Below are 17,461 nucleotides of genomic sequence, written 5' to 3' on the forward strand. Positions count from 1 at the left end.
TGAACTAACTGACAGGTAAAATCTCAGGTCATCTACCTGCTATCCATTTGTGTTTTCCGATATAAATGCCTCGTGTTCTTACATATTTTCAAAAAATAATCCCAAACTGATTATCATACTGATAATTATCTTTTTTACCTAAATCTTGTTACGAAGTGGAAAACAAACAGCAAGCTTGCTGTTGCCCAATTCTATGTTCTGAGATCCCAGAAGACTCTGGCCTAATTCCGATTTCAGATTCTGTCTTCTTAGTACATTTACAAATTAATAAGTGTATTTCCATACATTTCAGGTCAACGCCACTTAACTGGCTATCACAAAAAGGATCTGATCCATGGCTGTTTAACACTACATGGCGAATCATAGCTTGAAGCTGGTGCTTCACCCTAGAACACCTGCTTATTGCTAACTATTTGCCTTTGTCATTAACAGAATATAAACATTCACTGCTACTGACAGTATAGGTACAAGAACAGAATTTAGGCATTTCTAAAGGAAAGAATAAAGACAAATTAGGAAAATATAATACTACAATAACAAAAACACATCTTTATGCATTGTGGAAAACAGAAAATAAACCATTGGAAGATCTTACCACGACTTACTGAACACAGACTGTTTTGTATACGTCAGACTATCAAGTCATTAAAATGAGATAGACAAGGCCTGAAATAGCAGAAGTGAAGTACCATTTAGTCATATTCAGATAAAATAAATACAGGAAATGCCTGTACTGAAATTGCTGAATCCCAATCCCAGAATAGGTACAGTTTATATAACAGCAGATGAATCTGCATCTTTTCCATTTATTTACCTATTTACCATCTTCTGAATGTTTCTGCATGGCTCTAATCAACTATGCTTTAGATTTTATTCTGCCTCTTTGTTTTGGAGGCATATATTTTTCTGTCACATTCCCATTTAAATCAATTTATCGTGCTTGAAAAGCTCTGTGTGCAGAATTTGCTTTATCACAGAATCCCCTTGATATTTTGTCAAGAAGAAAAATGCACCCAGGCTTTCTGAAATCATGCCAAATAGCAGACTTGGCTACCAGATAGAAAACTAAAGATAAGACTGCACTGCAAAAAATCAAATCCAAGGAAATTAGAGCATGAGCAGTGATTAAGCAAATTACACAGCCTATTCTGCTCCATCTAATTTAAATTTAGAAATGCCATCATGCAGCCCTCTGATTCTGTCTCCTAGAGAAATCAACTAAGGAAATGCACTTGGGTGGAGATAGGATTTTGTTGGGAGGGGTGGGAAAGATTGCATACACTTTAAAGAGGACAAAGAGAATATAAAAAGAACAAACATTCCATTTGATTTATGTGTTTTCTTTTACTACATTTGTGTAAACATACGATAGATAATATATTTACAGGAAAAAAAAATAATACTTTAACTGCCTTTAACATGAAGTCCAAGTTTCCAAAAGGCTGCAAAAGAAAATTATACATTTACTTTTTCACAGTAATTTGTGTTGAATGCGTTTGCTTTAAAATCAGATGATGCTGACTGTCAGGAACAGTGCTTCAAACTCAAACTAAGATCAAAATAAGATCGTCAAATAAAGCTGTGCTCTCCTTTTCTCCTCTTTCATTGCCACTTGCAGGAGTGAGGCAGAAAATCACACCTTAGCTGCAATTTTCTGTGACAGAACAGAACCTCACACCTCTTCAAACCATTCTGTGACACTAACAATTGTAAACCTGTGTCTTTATTAGCAAAGTCAGCAGATATGTCTCAAAAACAAAGAGCAGTACTACGAAAAAGATGCCATTTTAACATAATTTTTCTTACCATTACAGTCAACCTTTAAACTGATAGGACTTAGACGAAGCCAAGTATGGAATCATCTCATGGGGAAGAACATGAGGACAAGAGGAAGAAAAATTTCCTAAAGTTTCAGGTACAAAATACTTCTTTTTATCCTCAGACAGTCACACCTCTTATTTTCAGATACACTGTTTTAATGAGGGGAAAGCAAAGATATGCTCCTTCAGGTGAGCTCAGTTTGGGTGTGCTATGCAAGAAGACAGTGTACAAGGAAGATTAAAGACAGGTAATGTGAGACTCACAAATACAGCATAAGACTGGCTTTGTTCAGCTCCTCACCCGGGCAGCTATGGGCGGCCTCCTACACTATTTCTTCCATGAGGTGTGTGTCCCTGACTGATCTTCGGCAGTTGTCCGGAGCAGAGCTTCAGTTGAGATAAAAGGTCACACAGGAAAGGTATTTATGCTTGTAAAATGCTTTGACAGAATGGTAAATTCTGTAACTCTGGCAATACAAGTGTCTTGTTTCTGGTCACACACCTTAGCTTGCAGAGCACGCAAAAAGCAAGGAGCGTGTGTACTCAGTAAGTCAGAAGTCAGCAAGAACCTCTAACCCAAGTTACTGTCCCACCCTAAGATTGCCACCTTGAAAATACAGAAGGCCTGATACATATGACCAACATATCTTTGCATGAGAGCTATGAAACAGATTTCATCTGAGGAAATGTATGTGATATAGGTGTGTGCTGCTGAGATAAACTGGAAACCTCCCAGGGCAGGCTGTGCTCTGGCAGTGGTTGAAGTCATACTTCTCTGCAGTAATTCTGTAAGGTCACCACAAGGTCTCTGCATGATGACACTGTGTCCAGCAGTGGCTTTATTAATTAATTAACAGCTTCTTTTCTTCCCTCCCATTATATATATTTTTATAAGAAGATTTGAAACAAATAAAGAAAAAGTAAAATGGTGAGCCAACCCTTAACTCTGCTTTTCATATTTACAACCTCTAAGCACAGAAGCATGTTAGGTCTAGAAATTTGTTTTTATCTGGAAGGAAAGTCTGGGTTAAATATTAAATCCTTTACAATCAATATAAACCTCTTAACTAGTTCATTGGGGTCAATCCAACAGTGTTTTTGCTTCTCAGAGAAACAAGTACACATCAATTTCCAATATTCATTTGTTACCAAAGGCTTCCTTTTCATGGATAATTCCTCAAAGTGGTTGTTTCTACTCAATTGTGCCTAACAATAATGAGGCTATTTAATAAGTGTAAGTAAGTAAACATACAATTTCCCTTATAACATTAGCCTTTCTTCTTCATTTTTAAAATATTATTTTGATTACAGTGTGAGCCGCTTTAAAAGCAGTTTTTGCAGCTCACTCAGGAACACTGCTGAGAAATCAAAGCAAGTGTAATACAAAATAAGAGGAGAAAACATAAAGACACTCTAAATAATTATATTTCAGGAAGTATGATTGAACACAATCTACTCCTTCCAGTGGATAGAAAACAGTATATTCTGGCAGAAAATCACTCACAATCAGATTGACATCACTTAACAGGACTCCAAAATACCCAAGCCTCCAATTCAGCTAGCAGTCAGTGCAATGGCACCACTATGACCAGAACTGCTTTGTCAGCACAAATCTCTCATAGTTCCAAGCTGCTCAAATCTGGGGTCCCTTTCATGCACAGTGTAGTCTAACAAATGCTGCCTGTGGTACTTCCCCACTGGAGTTCACAATAATATTTCAGCTATTTTATAACAGTGTTTTGTTACATGACTTTACATCCACATGTAAAGTGGATCCAACACCTAACATCTTTCGTCTCTCAGGTTTGAAGTTCCCCATAAAGACCTTTAAACACACTGTCAAACAGTGTCTTCTTGTGCAACAGCATCTTACCTGAAGATATCAAAATTGGATTGGATAGGAATGACTGGCTGTTATCAAACTGAAATGCAAACAACATTAGCAACAGTGTGATTCAGCTGTGCTGCAGCATAAGGATTAGGTAAAGTGCACTAACAAACTGCAACAATGCAAAAGTCTTATTTGGGGTCACATTTGCATGGATGGGACAGTTTTCAAGGTTCTTCCTACTGACTGAAGTCAGTGAAAGTGGCTTCCTCAAACCAAAGACATTTTATTTAGCTTCTAGTCCCTCACCAAGACTGAAAAAGCCTGTACACCAAGTACTGTTCTGCAGCTCTAACCCAGAGTCTTGCTGGGACTGTTTCTCGCGTGACCCTTTCTTTAGGTAAAAAAGTAAAGTAACATTATTCATTTCAGCTCAGCCTTAGAAACATTTTGAAACCTCATGACAAGAGGTGACAGTGAGGAATTGAGGCATGCAAGGATGGGAAAGAAAGACAGTCCCACTGGAAGTTAAATGTTAGAAAAAAAAAAATAACAAGAAATTAGAAGGAAGGAAGTGAAAATGTTTAAAGGAGCAATGGGTGAAGGGCCGGAGGGGAGTGCAATGCACAGCCTAAATAGACTCCTTCAGTCCACTGAACAGTGGAGATACCTCAAGAAGGGAACACTACTTGAGGGAAGAGGGAACACTGTAAGAAAAAAAAAAAAAAAGGAAGAAAAGAGAATGTGAACTGGCTAATGAATGTGTAATAAATGAACTCCCTCCTCTCTCTTGTTGCCACTGAAGAAGCAGTTCTACATGTTCTTGTCTTAGAAACAGGTACACAATTTCACAATAGGCAGAAGCTTGACTCCTTATATCTGGCTACTGTTGAGACAGTTTAGGCTTAAAGATTCTGGAGATTAAGATGAACATAAAACAACATCAAGTCTCTCCCAGCTATCCAATCACAAGCTTAATCTCTATTTTCCATAGTGAGGTATTGTAAATGTTTGCTATCTTTTTCATGATGTGGCTCTGGGATGTCAATTACAAGCAAAATTAGAAGAAAATAGGATAGAATATGTGAGTTTTGAAGGATTAAAATACTACACAAAAAGCAGAGTCCAAACTACTCTATGATTCTGAGGAGTGTCTTGTTTAAAGAAACCACACAACATTATCACAGATTATTACAGCTGGGTAAAAAAAAAAAAATCCAAATCCTTTTGGTTACCATTTAAAAATTACTCAAATTGTGGGTTTTCTCCACTTGAGCTGAGCATCAAGTATACAGCCTAGTTTGACTAGCTGACACTTCACTGTGGGTAGGAATTCTGTACTAAAAAGCTTTTTGTTTCTATTTCTTTCATTTCCTGAATGGTAGTTTCTTTCACAGTACAATATATAATCATAAAAAAACGATGAACTTGATTTTCATTCCTCATTATCAGCCTTCATTCTTCCTATGATCTGTCATGTTATCTATCATCAAGATTAAAGCAGTATCTGAGATATGCAGTGGAGCACAGTAATGAGGATGCACTATAGACTTTCTTAAGAGGAAAAAATACTGAAGAGATGTTAAGCCTGAACCTAAAAATGACCAAAAGAGAAAAATTAAACAAGAGGAACATGAAAATAATGAAAACAACTCACAAGACAAGAAGGGTAAACTATGGAACTAAACTGAATAATAATATTTCCAGAAAAAAGAAAGAGGGTGAAAGGAGAAGAGTATAACGTCATATCAGCCTCCTCCTTTGTCCAGCAGAACCCTGAAATCAGCTTAACTGGGGTCCAGCTTTGCTAAGTTCTCCACATAAAATAAAAGGTCAGATCCTGTCTCTTCCTCCTCCCCAACAGAAATGCCCAGAGCACACTTAGAGGCAGGATGTGAGCAGGCAAGTGGCACAGCACAAAAGGTGCAGAATGGCACAAATTAACTAAACACAAGAAGATGTTTCACACGGATTTTTTTTTTTTCCACATAAAGCAAGTATGATTATACTGGAGCATGACGTAACTGAGAACAAGAAGTTCACAGCTTTGGCATCCGTGGTAGGACAGACCTCTAAAGGCTGAAACAAAAATGCCTTAGGAAACACTTTCCCATCTGAAAGAATGACATTTGTTATGCTCTTCGTGCACTAAACCTATACCACTAAAAAGGGAAGCAACTAATAAAGAAACTGAGCCAACACTGTCCAAAATAGAGTTCTAAGTACATATAACCAGATTCAGAGACACAGCTATTACCATTAAGCTTACATAGGAGGACCACACAAATGATGGTGATGACGACTAAAGACTGTAAACAATCAACTGTAACAGAAAGGAGGTTGCTGAAGACTCACTAACAGACCATTTCCTTAGCCACATACTCTGAATGTAACAACACAGCGGTTCTGAGGCAATTTGGCAAGGATAATCCACATCTGAGGGACAATGAGAAAGTACTAAGACTCCCCCAGAAAACAAACTGCCAAGCACAAGCATCCAAAACCTATCAGCACAAACTTCCAAGTACTGACCTTGAGGGAGAGAGAAAACTTCTGTCAAACTGGCTAAAAGATGGCTTTCAGTGAAACATCTTAGACTGTCATTCTGAAAGACCCGTCTTTTAAGAGTATATTCTAAAACTTATATTTGGTTTTAAAAGTTATCTATTTGATAGCCAATTCACTAGGAACTGAAATTATTTTCTGAATTTTTGTATTTCCATTCCACTGGAGCAAACAGCTATTTCTTCTGGGTATTCCCTTGCAGATGGCTAAAAGTAATTTCACTAGCATACTGAAATCTCAACCTACCCCACTAGATAGACAGGTTTCATAAATTCAGGGCATACAGTAGTAGATCATCAACTTGGAAAGTAAAACATCTTTCTAGTCTTCTGCTTTCGCTTGTCTACTTCTTAGACATTTTTGTATTTCCTGCTCATTCCTTAAGGAATCATGTTTCATTTTTTGTTTTAAAAGATGAAAGAAAGGTATTAAATACATCAGGCTGTGCTGGGGAGGCCTCACCACCTGCTTCTCATGAGCCCTGGCTGTTCTTGTTCTGAACCAATTGGAAATTATGTATTACAAGGAATAATATTTACACAAAGTAAACAGTACTAGATAAATACACTGTTCTTACATGGAGAGCCAACTAAGCTGGTTTTCAGCAGAGGAGGAAGAAATAACAGTGCATGATATTACTGCACTATGATTCTAAGTAATTTCTGTAGATTATCATATGAAAACGGATTGTTTAAGACTTTACTGAAGATTTTGAAAATTCAACAAGGGCAATAGAAAATTCTTTTCAAAAAGCCTTGCTTGGAGGATGCAGTAAATAATCCTATTCTTAGCTGTGCAGTGGCAGTTGAGGAGAGAGCACCTTGTCCACTCATCTTTCTCTTCATTTCTTTTACATTGAAATGTCCCTGATGATTTTTCCAAACTTCTCATTAAAAGATTCTGTTCTGCTGCTCTGCTTTCCTAACAAAATGCAAACACTTTGCTAGGCAGGAAATTCCTCCCTTTCTTCCCTTCTCCACAGAAACTCTTTTGATTTCAGTTGAAAAAATTTAACCAAATTTGAGATAGGGTTCAAATGGGGTCCTACAAGCTAAATAAAAACTACTGATAGGAGAGAGATCCCAAATATAGTGGAATATACTAGGGGAACAGAGGGAAGCGCTCCCAGTCATCCACGTAACGGGGTAACAGCCAGCTGAGCAGACTGTACACACATTCCAGTTGGGTAATCCTCACAGGTAGAACTCCAAATGCCACATACATTGTCTACCATCAAATAGATACATCACGGAAGTTATGGTGGTATTGGTCGCAGGAAAGAACAAAAATGGAAAGGAAATAAGCTTTTTCAGTCTTTCCACTCACAGAAAAACTTTTCAATCATTTTTGCTGGCTGTAATTATATCAGCAATTCTTTTAGGTGTTTTCATTAAGATCATGCACAGATGTCCTAAAGCTGCAATTTTCCAGGTTTGTGTGGACACCAGTACTGAATGTGCTAAGCACCTGAAACAAACAGCTCTGGCTTGGAATGCATTGCTATTGCCTGCTGCTGCAGAGGTGGAAAATACACCTGAGCATTCTTATGCACTCCTGACAGAAGAAAGGCAGGTTTTATTGAGAAGTAATCTGCTATACTTCACCCTTTTCTGATAGCAAGAAAAACAATTCTTGAAGCAAGTGTATTGCTATACTGGGATGAGACTTTCAGTCCCTCTAGAAAACAAGATGAGGGCACTGGTAACACTAGAGCTAGAAGACATCTTAATTGAAGGGCTACCTAATTTGCAACATCCTACACTTCAGTCTATTTTTGTAGGGCTCTTTCTCTGTTGTGAAGCAAGACAGACAAAGCTTGTTATTGTCACTTTGATAACTGTGCATCCACTCACCGTTCAAAGAAAGTCTTTATATAGAATATACAGTAAAATAAGCTACAGCATGAGTCACACAGCAAGAGTCCATGGTTCTTGAGTGTTATGAGGCACCAGAGGAATCAAATGACTTGCATATGAGAACAAGGCATTATCCACCAAGCCACAAGTGAAATTATAGAACAGCCTTTAAGAAAAGTTTCATTAAAAGACAGAAAAGGCTGCCGTCACATCTAAACCCACTTCACATAATTCTTCTGGTACCTTACAACTTCAAAACAAGCTTTGCAAACCATATTTTAAAACACTGAAAATAAAGCAAGAATATTTTGTCCACTTAATATAATTATTATTTCTTTCACATGGTAACTGCTGTTTATCTGATCTGTTTTCCTTTGATAGTACTGAGGGGGATTCAGTGTTATAGAATGAGGAGGCTGCACATGTATGCCTAACATACTTAACTGGCTAGTTTTCATTTTACAAGTATTTCCCTGCATACAGATAGCTGCTTGTTCAGGGAACATCACGGAACATAACTTAGCATTATACTGTCTCTTAAGTTTTATAAACTTCAGACCTCTGTAAAAATCTTCATATCTCTTAGATAAGATAGACACTGTTATCTCTGTCTTTTGTACATGATTATTATTTGCATATCTCCCATGGAGTTACGATTCATTATATACACCTGTGTTGGAACGGCTCCCCAGCTGACAGCAATTAACAGTTTCTCTGGCTTCAGCAAAACTGAACAGCACTAATGATCATCCATCTGCCCATAGGGAGGCATATTGTCCACCGGCTAGTATGGAAGACTAGATCTCAGGAGATCACTGCCATGTTCCCAAGTATGCCACTCACTCACCATAACTGATACTTGAAACAAAACTGTTTCAAACTGGGAAATGTGATGTCTGACTACTCTGTAGCCTTTAGATTTCCTGTTCATTTCTACAGTGGGAAATTTCATCCTTGGGAAGGGCTAGATGCAGACAGCCTACATTCCAGCCATGTCCTGGCTGTCTTCTATTCCCAGGCTCTGTTTCATTGCCTTACCCACAGAGAACATGGATATGTGCAGGACTTAAAAAGGCCCCCACCACAACCTTCATGTTACAGAAGAATCACGTTATTTCAGGAATTGATTTCAGCTCTAAACTTTAGAAAATCATAATAGGTTTCAAAAGCAGTAAACAAAAACTCTATGAAATAGGAATGGCACATTCTCGTCTTGGAAAACACCTAGTGGTGTTTTCTCACGGCAAAATCACTAAGTTCTCCCATCACTGGTATCACATAAATTCAGGAGACTTGACAGGTATTACAGATCTGACATGATTAGGAAAAGGAGCAGAAACAGGCCTGCAGACCTACTGGATGACTGCACTGCCCAGGAGGGTCAGCAGTGCAAGCGTCAGATAGAGCTAATCCTTCCTGCAAACAGAAACGAGTGCGAAAATCCAAACAAGAGGAAAAGATGCTAGTGCCTGAACACTTGAAAGGGAATTGTCAACAATAGCATGGATAAAATCTGGTATCTTAAAAAGGAAAATTGCTGCAAGTGACCAAAGGTGCCTTTTTAATAAAGAAGTGAGCAAAAAAGAACAGATGTAACCAACACACCAAGCAAGACCAATGCTGCCAGCACAGACCTGTTGATTTGCTCTGCCTCAACACAGAAACTAAAGGTCTGATGCACCAATGTGTTACTTCAATTTCAGGCTAGTGTGGCTTTTTTCTAAGAGATGTAAAATCAAATAATGCTCATATATCAGGTTAGCTACAGCCACTGAGATGTAATTCAGGAGAGGTTTCCTGAGTGTACTCTAGTAGCAGAAGATGATGGTGGCCAGAAAAGGCATTTCAAGCTACCTGAAGATGAAAGCTATAAGTGACAAGACTTTGTACTCAACTGACACTCTTTGTTGGAACAGCAGTCCCAGTAGAGAAGTTGGTTGCCTTTCCTCTAACTTTCACAGAGCTATTTTATTTAGATCCCTCACCACAGCCCTAAACAGTACAAAGAACAGTACCATGCACGCATATAACTCCTAAAGTGGTTCTGTCTAGTAGAAAATGCTACAAAGAGCCTGATCCAAATCATCTCTGAATTTATTAGTATGTTTTAAAAGTTTCTCAAAGATAAAAGATGTATCCCCTTAGATCTATAATTCTTAGTGTCACATGTTATGTATTGCTTACTAATGAGAATTAATAGTGTGTTTGATGTGTTCCTTTATGGTTCTCTTCACATGCCTTGCAGCAGCATGGTTAAACCTCTGCAGCTGTGGCATCCAGAGGCCAGCTTTGTGGTGGCCCCTTGCCACACAGCTCAGGCCATACCCTCTTCCTGTGTGGACAGGTGGCAGAGTTCAGTCTGCAGACACTGAAACAGCCTGACGGGAAGCAGAGGACACCTGGCAGCATGGTGGCAAACCAACTGCTCCTCAGTACCTGACAGGAAAAAGCTGTAGGCCAAACAGAAGGAACCTGCAGGCCAGGCATGACCAGATGGGCACCAGGGTTATCCATGAGCTCTGTAATCAGTGGATCACCACGCCTGCAAACACAGCCCAGCAGAATGCTACTCAATTAAGTGCTTAGTATGTGTAAAATGCTTCAAGATATGTAGATAAAGGATTGCATATATTTGCTAAACAAAATAATATTATTCTGACATTGCATTCCTTCAGGGACAGACAAATACTACACGATGTAATTGGTCTGATATCTCTTCAAATATAGATCATTAGAGCTCTCCTGAGATTCCCATCACTGTCAGTAATTGTGTGTACAAAGAAATACTCATTTGATTATCTTACAATACAAAATCCTCTGCATATATCTACAATGATTATATATTCATTACAATCCCTTTAATGTCAGTACATCAACTGTGTTTGAGTTGAGATTTTGCATTCATAATCACATTCAAGCAAGTTTTGTCTTGCCTTCTCATCTCCCGTACTTGATCTATCTCTTTAAACTTGGCATTTCTAGCAACCTCTCCCAGCTAGGTTTTAAAAGCAGATTCTTCTCTCTGCTCAATAAGCAAGAGAACAGTATATAATTTCCTGGTTTATGTACATCTGGCACTGTAGAGAGAACCACTGCAAATCTTAGCAAGGCAGCAGAAAAAAATAGCTGAAAATCCTCCTGCTTGGAAAACGGCTCTGCAGCACCGGCTACAAAACCTATTACATGTTATATGAAAGGTTAGCAGATTTCCTGGCAGAATACAGTAAAGTATGCGGGATTTGACTGCCGTACAGAAACAGAACACTGGGAAAGAGAGAGGGCCTTCCATCAAACACTAAATACAAACCTCAATGCTTTTCTTCACACAAAATAAAAAAATGTCAACCCGTCCTAATGTTAATATTTCGAGTGATAGCCTACGCAAAGCATCTGCGACAAAATAACCTTCCCTACTTAACTGGCAAACAAGCTGAGGGTACACAATTTCCCAAAGCACCAGAATGACTTAAACAACCACTCTGCATTTACAGCAATGACTTAGGTATTTCAGAAGCTACACAGCACTGACGTTCAATGACCGCAGGGACAGAATTTAAAGATATTTAGGCATTCATAAACACAGTTATCAAAGTGCTCTGCCTCTCAAAAATCCCACTAGAAGAATATGACAACCTGGGGCTTCCACGTAAGGTTATGAACTCATATCTTTACCAAGCCTCCAAGTCCAGTAAGAAGGTTATTAAATGAAGATGACCCTTTATTCCAACACAGTCCTAAAAAGGGGAACCACAGTGGTGAAGTTCACCTTTGCAATGACAGACATGACAAGGACAAGAAACTGCCAGCTGGGACTGTGCCAGGAGTGATGTTACAGCAGCGTTAGAAGCTTCATTCCATTGTCCAGGGTATTTCACTCAGTTGTCCAAGCAGAAGGCAGACTGCCTGAATCATGGGCCCAGTAAGGCAAGAAGAAAACTTGTTTCCCTGGTCGCACACTGGTAGACAGCCCTTCCTTGTGGACTCTGAAGAATAAAACCAGGATGAGAAGGCATTTGTCTTCCAGTGATTTTTAATTGCTTGAACTTTCCCTGTCAATAAAGCAATGTTGCTTTCAAAACCTTTCCATAAAATTCCAGTTTTTCGGTCATTTTGTCAACTCTCATCTGTCACAGGCTCCTTAAAGACGTAAAGTCTTTAGGAGGAGTCTGGGAAGGAAGTATCTGAGATATTGTCAGTATCTGAAGCCAGAACTAGTCCTTGGAGCATAGCTAATTGTCAGGTTATTTTACAGCCCACCTGCAGAAGCACTGCCTAACTAGGAATCAAGTAACTACAAAAACCTCTCTTATGCATTTGTGGAAAGAACAGCCAAAATTAACTTGGAATGTGGCCACGTAATTACATAAGGTCATGGCATGATGTGGTTACTCGTCGGCGCTGATATTTATTCAAGTGGAATAAAGTGCTATTCATGAGCTAAAAGCCAACCCAATGTTTTATTCAGAATTAAAATGCTTTTTCCAAAGAGGATGGCTTTTCCAAAGTAGCAAGTGCTGGGCCAGTTCTGTTTCCTTTAATGTCAGAGGCAGCTTCTGAAACAGCAGCTCTGACTTCAACCATTATGCTGGGCTGTTCAGGGCAACTCCAGTCTGGCAAGCCAGCACTGTCTCTCCCTGGGAGATGAATATGGCTAAGGGTAAGTAAGCAAGCTGGCACAAAAATAGGAGCTTGGGTGGAAGCATAACTAGGGATTGACAAGGCTCTCCTGGATATCCGGAAAACCTTTTCCCATTGTAAGTAAGCTGGGAGAAAGTTGGAGAAACTCTGCTTTGAGAACTACATTTCAGAAGTGTTCTGCACCATGAATGAAAGACCAGTTGGAATTTTAATTACAATTGCATTATAATTAAGAAATTTCTTGTCCAGCAGCATCACAGGGACTATATATTCCTTGCAGGCCTCCATTCTGTCCAAATTCAGAACAACAGACCTGGAGTTTCAACACTTTGGTTAGACCAATAATTTAATACATTTTCACTGGGCTATTACTGTTGTTGCACAACATTACAATTTAAATTACATGGGTACCTGATACATATAGCTGATACTGAATATCAATTGTTAATATTAAAGAGGTACTACTGCATATATCTCGCTACCAGACCATATGACCAACCCTAGAAATTTCCAGGAGGAGCAGCCCTACAAAGATGATGACAGCCAGTCCATAGTGTTTGGGGCATTGGTACAAAACAGTAAGGTCAGATCAGATTCAAAACACTTCTGGGACATTTCAAAATCTATCTTGAAGATCACCGGAAAACCCAGTCCTGTCCCTTCTGTGTTCTCTTAAGAGGTGAAGAAATCACGAATATTACTAAAGCCAAAGGTACTGGCTAAAATCAGGAAGTCCTAAGAGAATAGTGGAATGAACCCACTGCGACTTTTATGTTAGCTAGAGAAGTCATAGGAGCTGCACCTTTTTCTAACCTTGAAACTATAAAAAAACGTTGTTACCAAACATTTATTGAAATGTTCTTTTCCCCCTAACATAGTAATTCCTACTTAAACAAACAATTCACACGCTAAGAAGCTTCCATTAGGTACAACTCTGTCTAATGTACTTCTCAAGGAGTTCAAGTCAGTAATGGACACAGCTATTCATAACCACCCTCTTGTAACCCTCTTTCCTTGCTCCTGCAGTTTATCTTTCTCAGCATCTAATTACCTGCCTGAAAATTTTGTAGCAGACACTGATGATATTGAGTGGCAACACAGGATATTACTCTGTTTATAAACCTCTTTTCTTGGAATTCCCTTTTGAAGAACCACTGGAAATCCAGATTATATCCAAGCCTTTCACGTGTTCCCATGTAGCCCATGGCTGCAGGCTGTGGTTCCACAACACAAAGCATTCAGTGCAACAGTGACCTATGCCCTGCCAGCCACCGGCTCCTACTCCTGTGCCCAACATGTCATCTTACTGGCCAGGTCTGCAAAGACTGGGAAGGGGGCCCTACTGTGAAAAGGGGGCAGTGAACAGATTTGGGTCTTTTGGAAATTGGTGCACAGCCAAGAAAGAACAGCCAGAAAGGGATGAGGTGAATCTTGAGACAATATTTGCCTCTTTGTAACATGGGAAAATACCTACATTTTTCTGCAGGAGACCAGTTAGACATTTACAAAAGTAACCAAAGCACATTACAAAACTCTAAATAAGCAACAGGCCACTTGTTTTTGCTTTCCAGTGTTACATTAAGATGTTTTTACATCTTAGAAATAAAATTTTAGCAGCCTTTCAACGAAAATGAAGATGCACACTTACATACATACTGCATATACTCTACTCCATACTACATTTCAGAATATTTCACTGAACCAATTTAATTAACATCAGCCAGAAAAGAAAAATGTAACATGAGGGTGATTCAAGATCGATCTGTATAATCTTTCTTCTAATTTAAAATAATGTCCTCTTTTCCACTGAAAGAAAAGCTCAAATGACAGTTGACTGCCATTTGCCCCGAATCTGCATGGAATGTCTCATTGTTTCCAACCGTACAAAGATGAATATCCATATTAATCAATCATTTCTAATTGTCTGTCTTCCAGATCACGGAGCATGTAAAAAAAAAATCTCTGACTGCAGTTGCCACCCATAGTCCTTGGTCTGTCTACATGGTTGGGAGAATCTAGGTACAAGAGGATGCCCACATATCCCATTTCTACCAAGATTTCTAGTTTGAAAGAGAGTACTTGGGAAATAACAGTAGCCCTTTAGGCTTTCTTCTTTCATTTTAAAACATTTTCTGTTGTTCTGTTTCTATTAAAAAGTCAACAGCCAGCTACTGAGAGAAGAGTATTAGTCAAAGACCTAAGCCTACCCATTATTTTCCCTCTAGGTACTGACTGCCCTAGAGTCTTCCATAGAGCATACAGTAATATCTAAATATTTGGTTGTCTTTCTGATCCATCAGAATATTAAAATGGACAGGTATTGGGTCTCAAAGTCTTTCTGAGAGCAGATTTTATCAGCAACCATTCAGTAGAGTTCAAAAAGAAAGCAGCAGGCAAACAGAGGCAGGGAAGAAGAACAGAGCAGCAGCTGCATGGGTCACAAGTACAGCTACCACTAAGCTGACCACAAACTTAGCCTCCTGGTTTTTGAGGTGTAGTTGCCTAACAGGACCTGGTATTTTATTCCATGATTCAGAGCATGTCCTCTTCTTTCCTTCCAGAGAAGAAATTTAAACTGAATCTCTGGATGCATATAGGGATTTAATGATCTTCAGACTATCTCTAGGAAGAAAAGTAATAATGAGTTTATCTAAAAATCATGTAATTCCTTGTCCTCCTCTGCAATTGCTCCTGAACCATTCACTGAATAATTTGCCAATTAAAAACTAGACAGTCCACAGTTTGCCAGTCATTCATTTACAAAAAGACACAAGGCACCCATTTTAATGCTGCAGTCACATTTTAATCAAATATTAATCTTTAGAGGTCTTTGAAGGGAGTAGATATGCTCCCTTTGACAAGCTGCTTCTTAAAATAACTTTTTTGCTTTAACAGTTAACAGGTCAAACGAGAATGCAGCAGGCAACTCACGGATTAAATAGCACCTTCAACAAACAGGACTCAGCGACATCAAGCAAGAGTCAGAAAGCACAAGCTGAGGGGGATGGGACAGTAAGCAGGACATGCATTAACTTCTAAAGTTTGCCATTGTCCAATTGTTTTTGGATAGCGTGCATGACAGCGCAGGTCATCCACTGGAGCAGGCACCTTCAGACTAGGGGCTGCAATAGCTCAATGCCTCCTTGAAGCAGAAGTTCCATGAGGAAATGTGACTTGATCTAATTTTGGAATCTGGAAAAAAGACAAACATCAGGAAGGAAGTTTAAAAAAAGTTTAAGTCCTTTCAAAGAAAAAGGAAACTCAAACCAGATAAATTCAAATAGCAGTAAGTCAGCATCAAACTGCTGTGACATGTCTCTGAGAACATAAGGATTGCTTGTAACTCTGAAATATTTGAGACAGGGAGCAGGAAGTCACTACTATCTTTTGGTGGGTTTAGCCCTGTGGTTTCCAGTTGTCCCTGTATGGACTGGTAGTGCAGACCTTCCTTTGTGTACAACACATGTTAAGCTCTGCTGTGTTAGGTGTTTCACAGAGTGCCATACACCCTCCTTTCAGTTTCAGACACTCCTATCAGTAAAATAACCCTTGTAACAGAAGATTGGAATACTCCAGATCCCACAGATGATTAAAGCTAACAGACAGGAGATCTGTCAAGAAAAAGAACCATAACAGAGGAAACTACTTTCAGGTTTCTGGGATAAAGACACAAACCTCTAATTCCACATGAATTCTTCAGTACTATGCATACACCATCAGAGAGTACAATCCCCTGTGGGTTTCTGCAGCACTGCTTTGGCCAACAGGGAGAACATGATAGCCTCACCCATAACTTTGTGGAACATCAGGACCAGATTAGACAGTTCTCTTGATTCATCTGGTAAACAGAGTCTCAGAGAGACTCGTTTGCTGAGTCAGTTCATCATTTAACTTGTTTCGTTTTTAAAAATTACTGGGTCACAGAGAAATGAAATTAAGACTTTATTAGCTAAGTTCCAGTTGTATTCCAGTCCTCATTATGCACTGAAATGGTCTAATTTATGTTACAGGGTTTCTCAGATAGATGATGGATGCATGTTGACCTCACAACGACCCCAGAGGGCAAAAGTTCCCTCCTATTTTCACTTTGTTCTCTCCTCTTCCTCCTTCCCTCTCTCCCACCCCTCTTTTTCTCTGACAGCCCTGTAAACAGTAGAGAATTTATTCTGAGCCAGTGGAAAGGAGGAAAATGGGCACGTCAAGGAGGACCATCACCTCCTCCATCCTTCACCTCTCCTCCTCTTGCATAGTGGCAAGCCAAACTGTAACAGTAAAGTCAGAGGAAGGAAAAGGAGCAACATAAAGCATTTTTAAAACACCCATTCTTAAATATTGGAATTAGCAAACACTGCTGAATGGAAAAGAATTCCAACTAGTCTTTTTAAAATTAAAGAACCATTGGCTCTAAGCTCAGTTCTCTCTATACGTATGAGGCAGGCACAAGAGTCAATGTGATTTAAGATATAAGAGGGAGAAAAATATCCATTTACCAATCTTCCACCATATGCCATTACTAAACTTAAAGTACAATTTCTCCTATGAATATATTCTCTAAATTTCAGACATTTTAGTATACCAAAAGACTATCCTGTAAGTCTATCCTAAGCCTCCTTTTTTGTTTTAATATGCCCCACCACCCCTGTGATCAATTTAGAATCCATAAAGTAAACAACGTCCAGCTGGGCAAACAATGAGCACAAATGCACATTAGGAAGTGGTTATTTATCCTAAGTCACCCTCAACCAACCTCACAC

At 39.0% G+C, this 17,461-nt stretch overlaps 1 protein-coding gene across 5 annotated transcripts in view; it reads right to left on the reverse strand.

The window, feature by feature from the left end:
* RAPGEF4 (Rap guanine nucleotide exchange factor 4) overlaps positions 1-17,461 on the reverse strand; it is a 150,680-nt gene that overhangs the window by 83,666 nt on the left and 49,553 nt on the right. Inside the window, exon 2 of one of the 5 annotated variants that reach the window (XM_050340186.1) lies at positions 15,816-15,899. The exons of the other annotated variants lie outside the window; for them this stretch is intronic. The gene's annotated coding sequence lies outside the window, so the exon portion shown is untranslated. The remainder of the gene's footprint in view (positions 1-15,815; positions 15,900-17,461) is intronic. 5 annotated transcript variants of the gene reach the window in all.

The sequence above is a fragment of the Myiozetetes cayanensis genome, unplaced genomic scaffold (assembly GCF_022539395.1).
Source record: "Myiozetetes cayanensis isolate MyiCay16 unplaced genomic scaffold, myiCay2020 scf9, whole genome shotgun sequence".
Taxonomy (NCBI): Eukaryota; Metazoa; Chordata; class Aves; order Passeriformes; family Tyrannidae; genus Myiozetetes; species Myiozetetes cayanensis.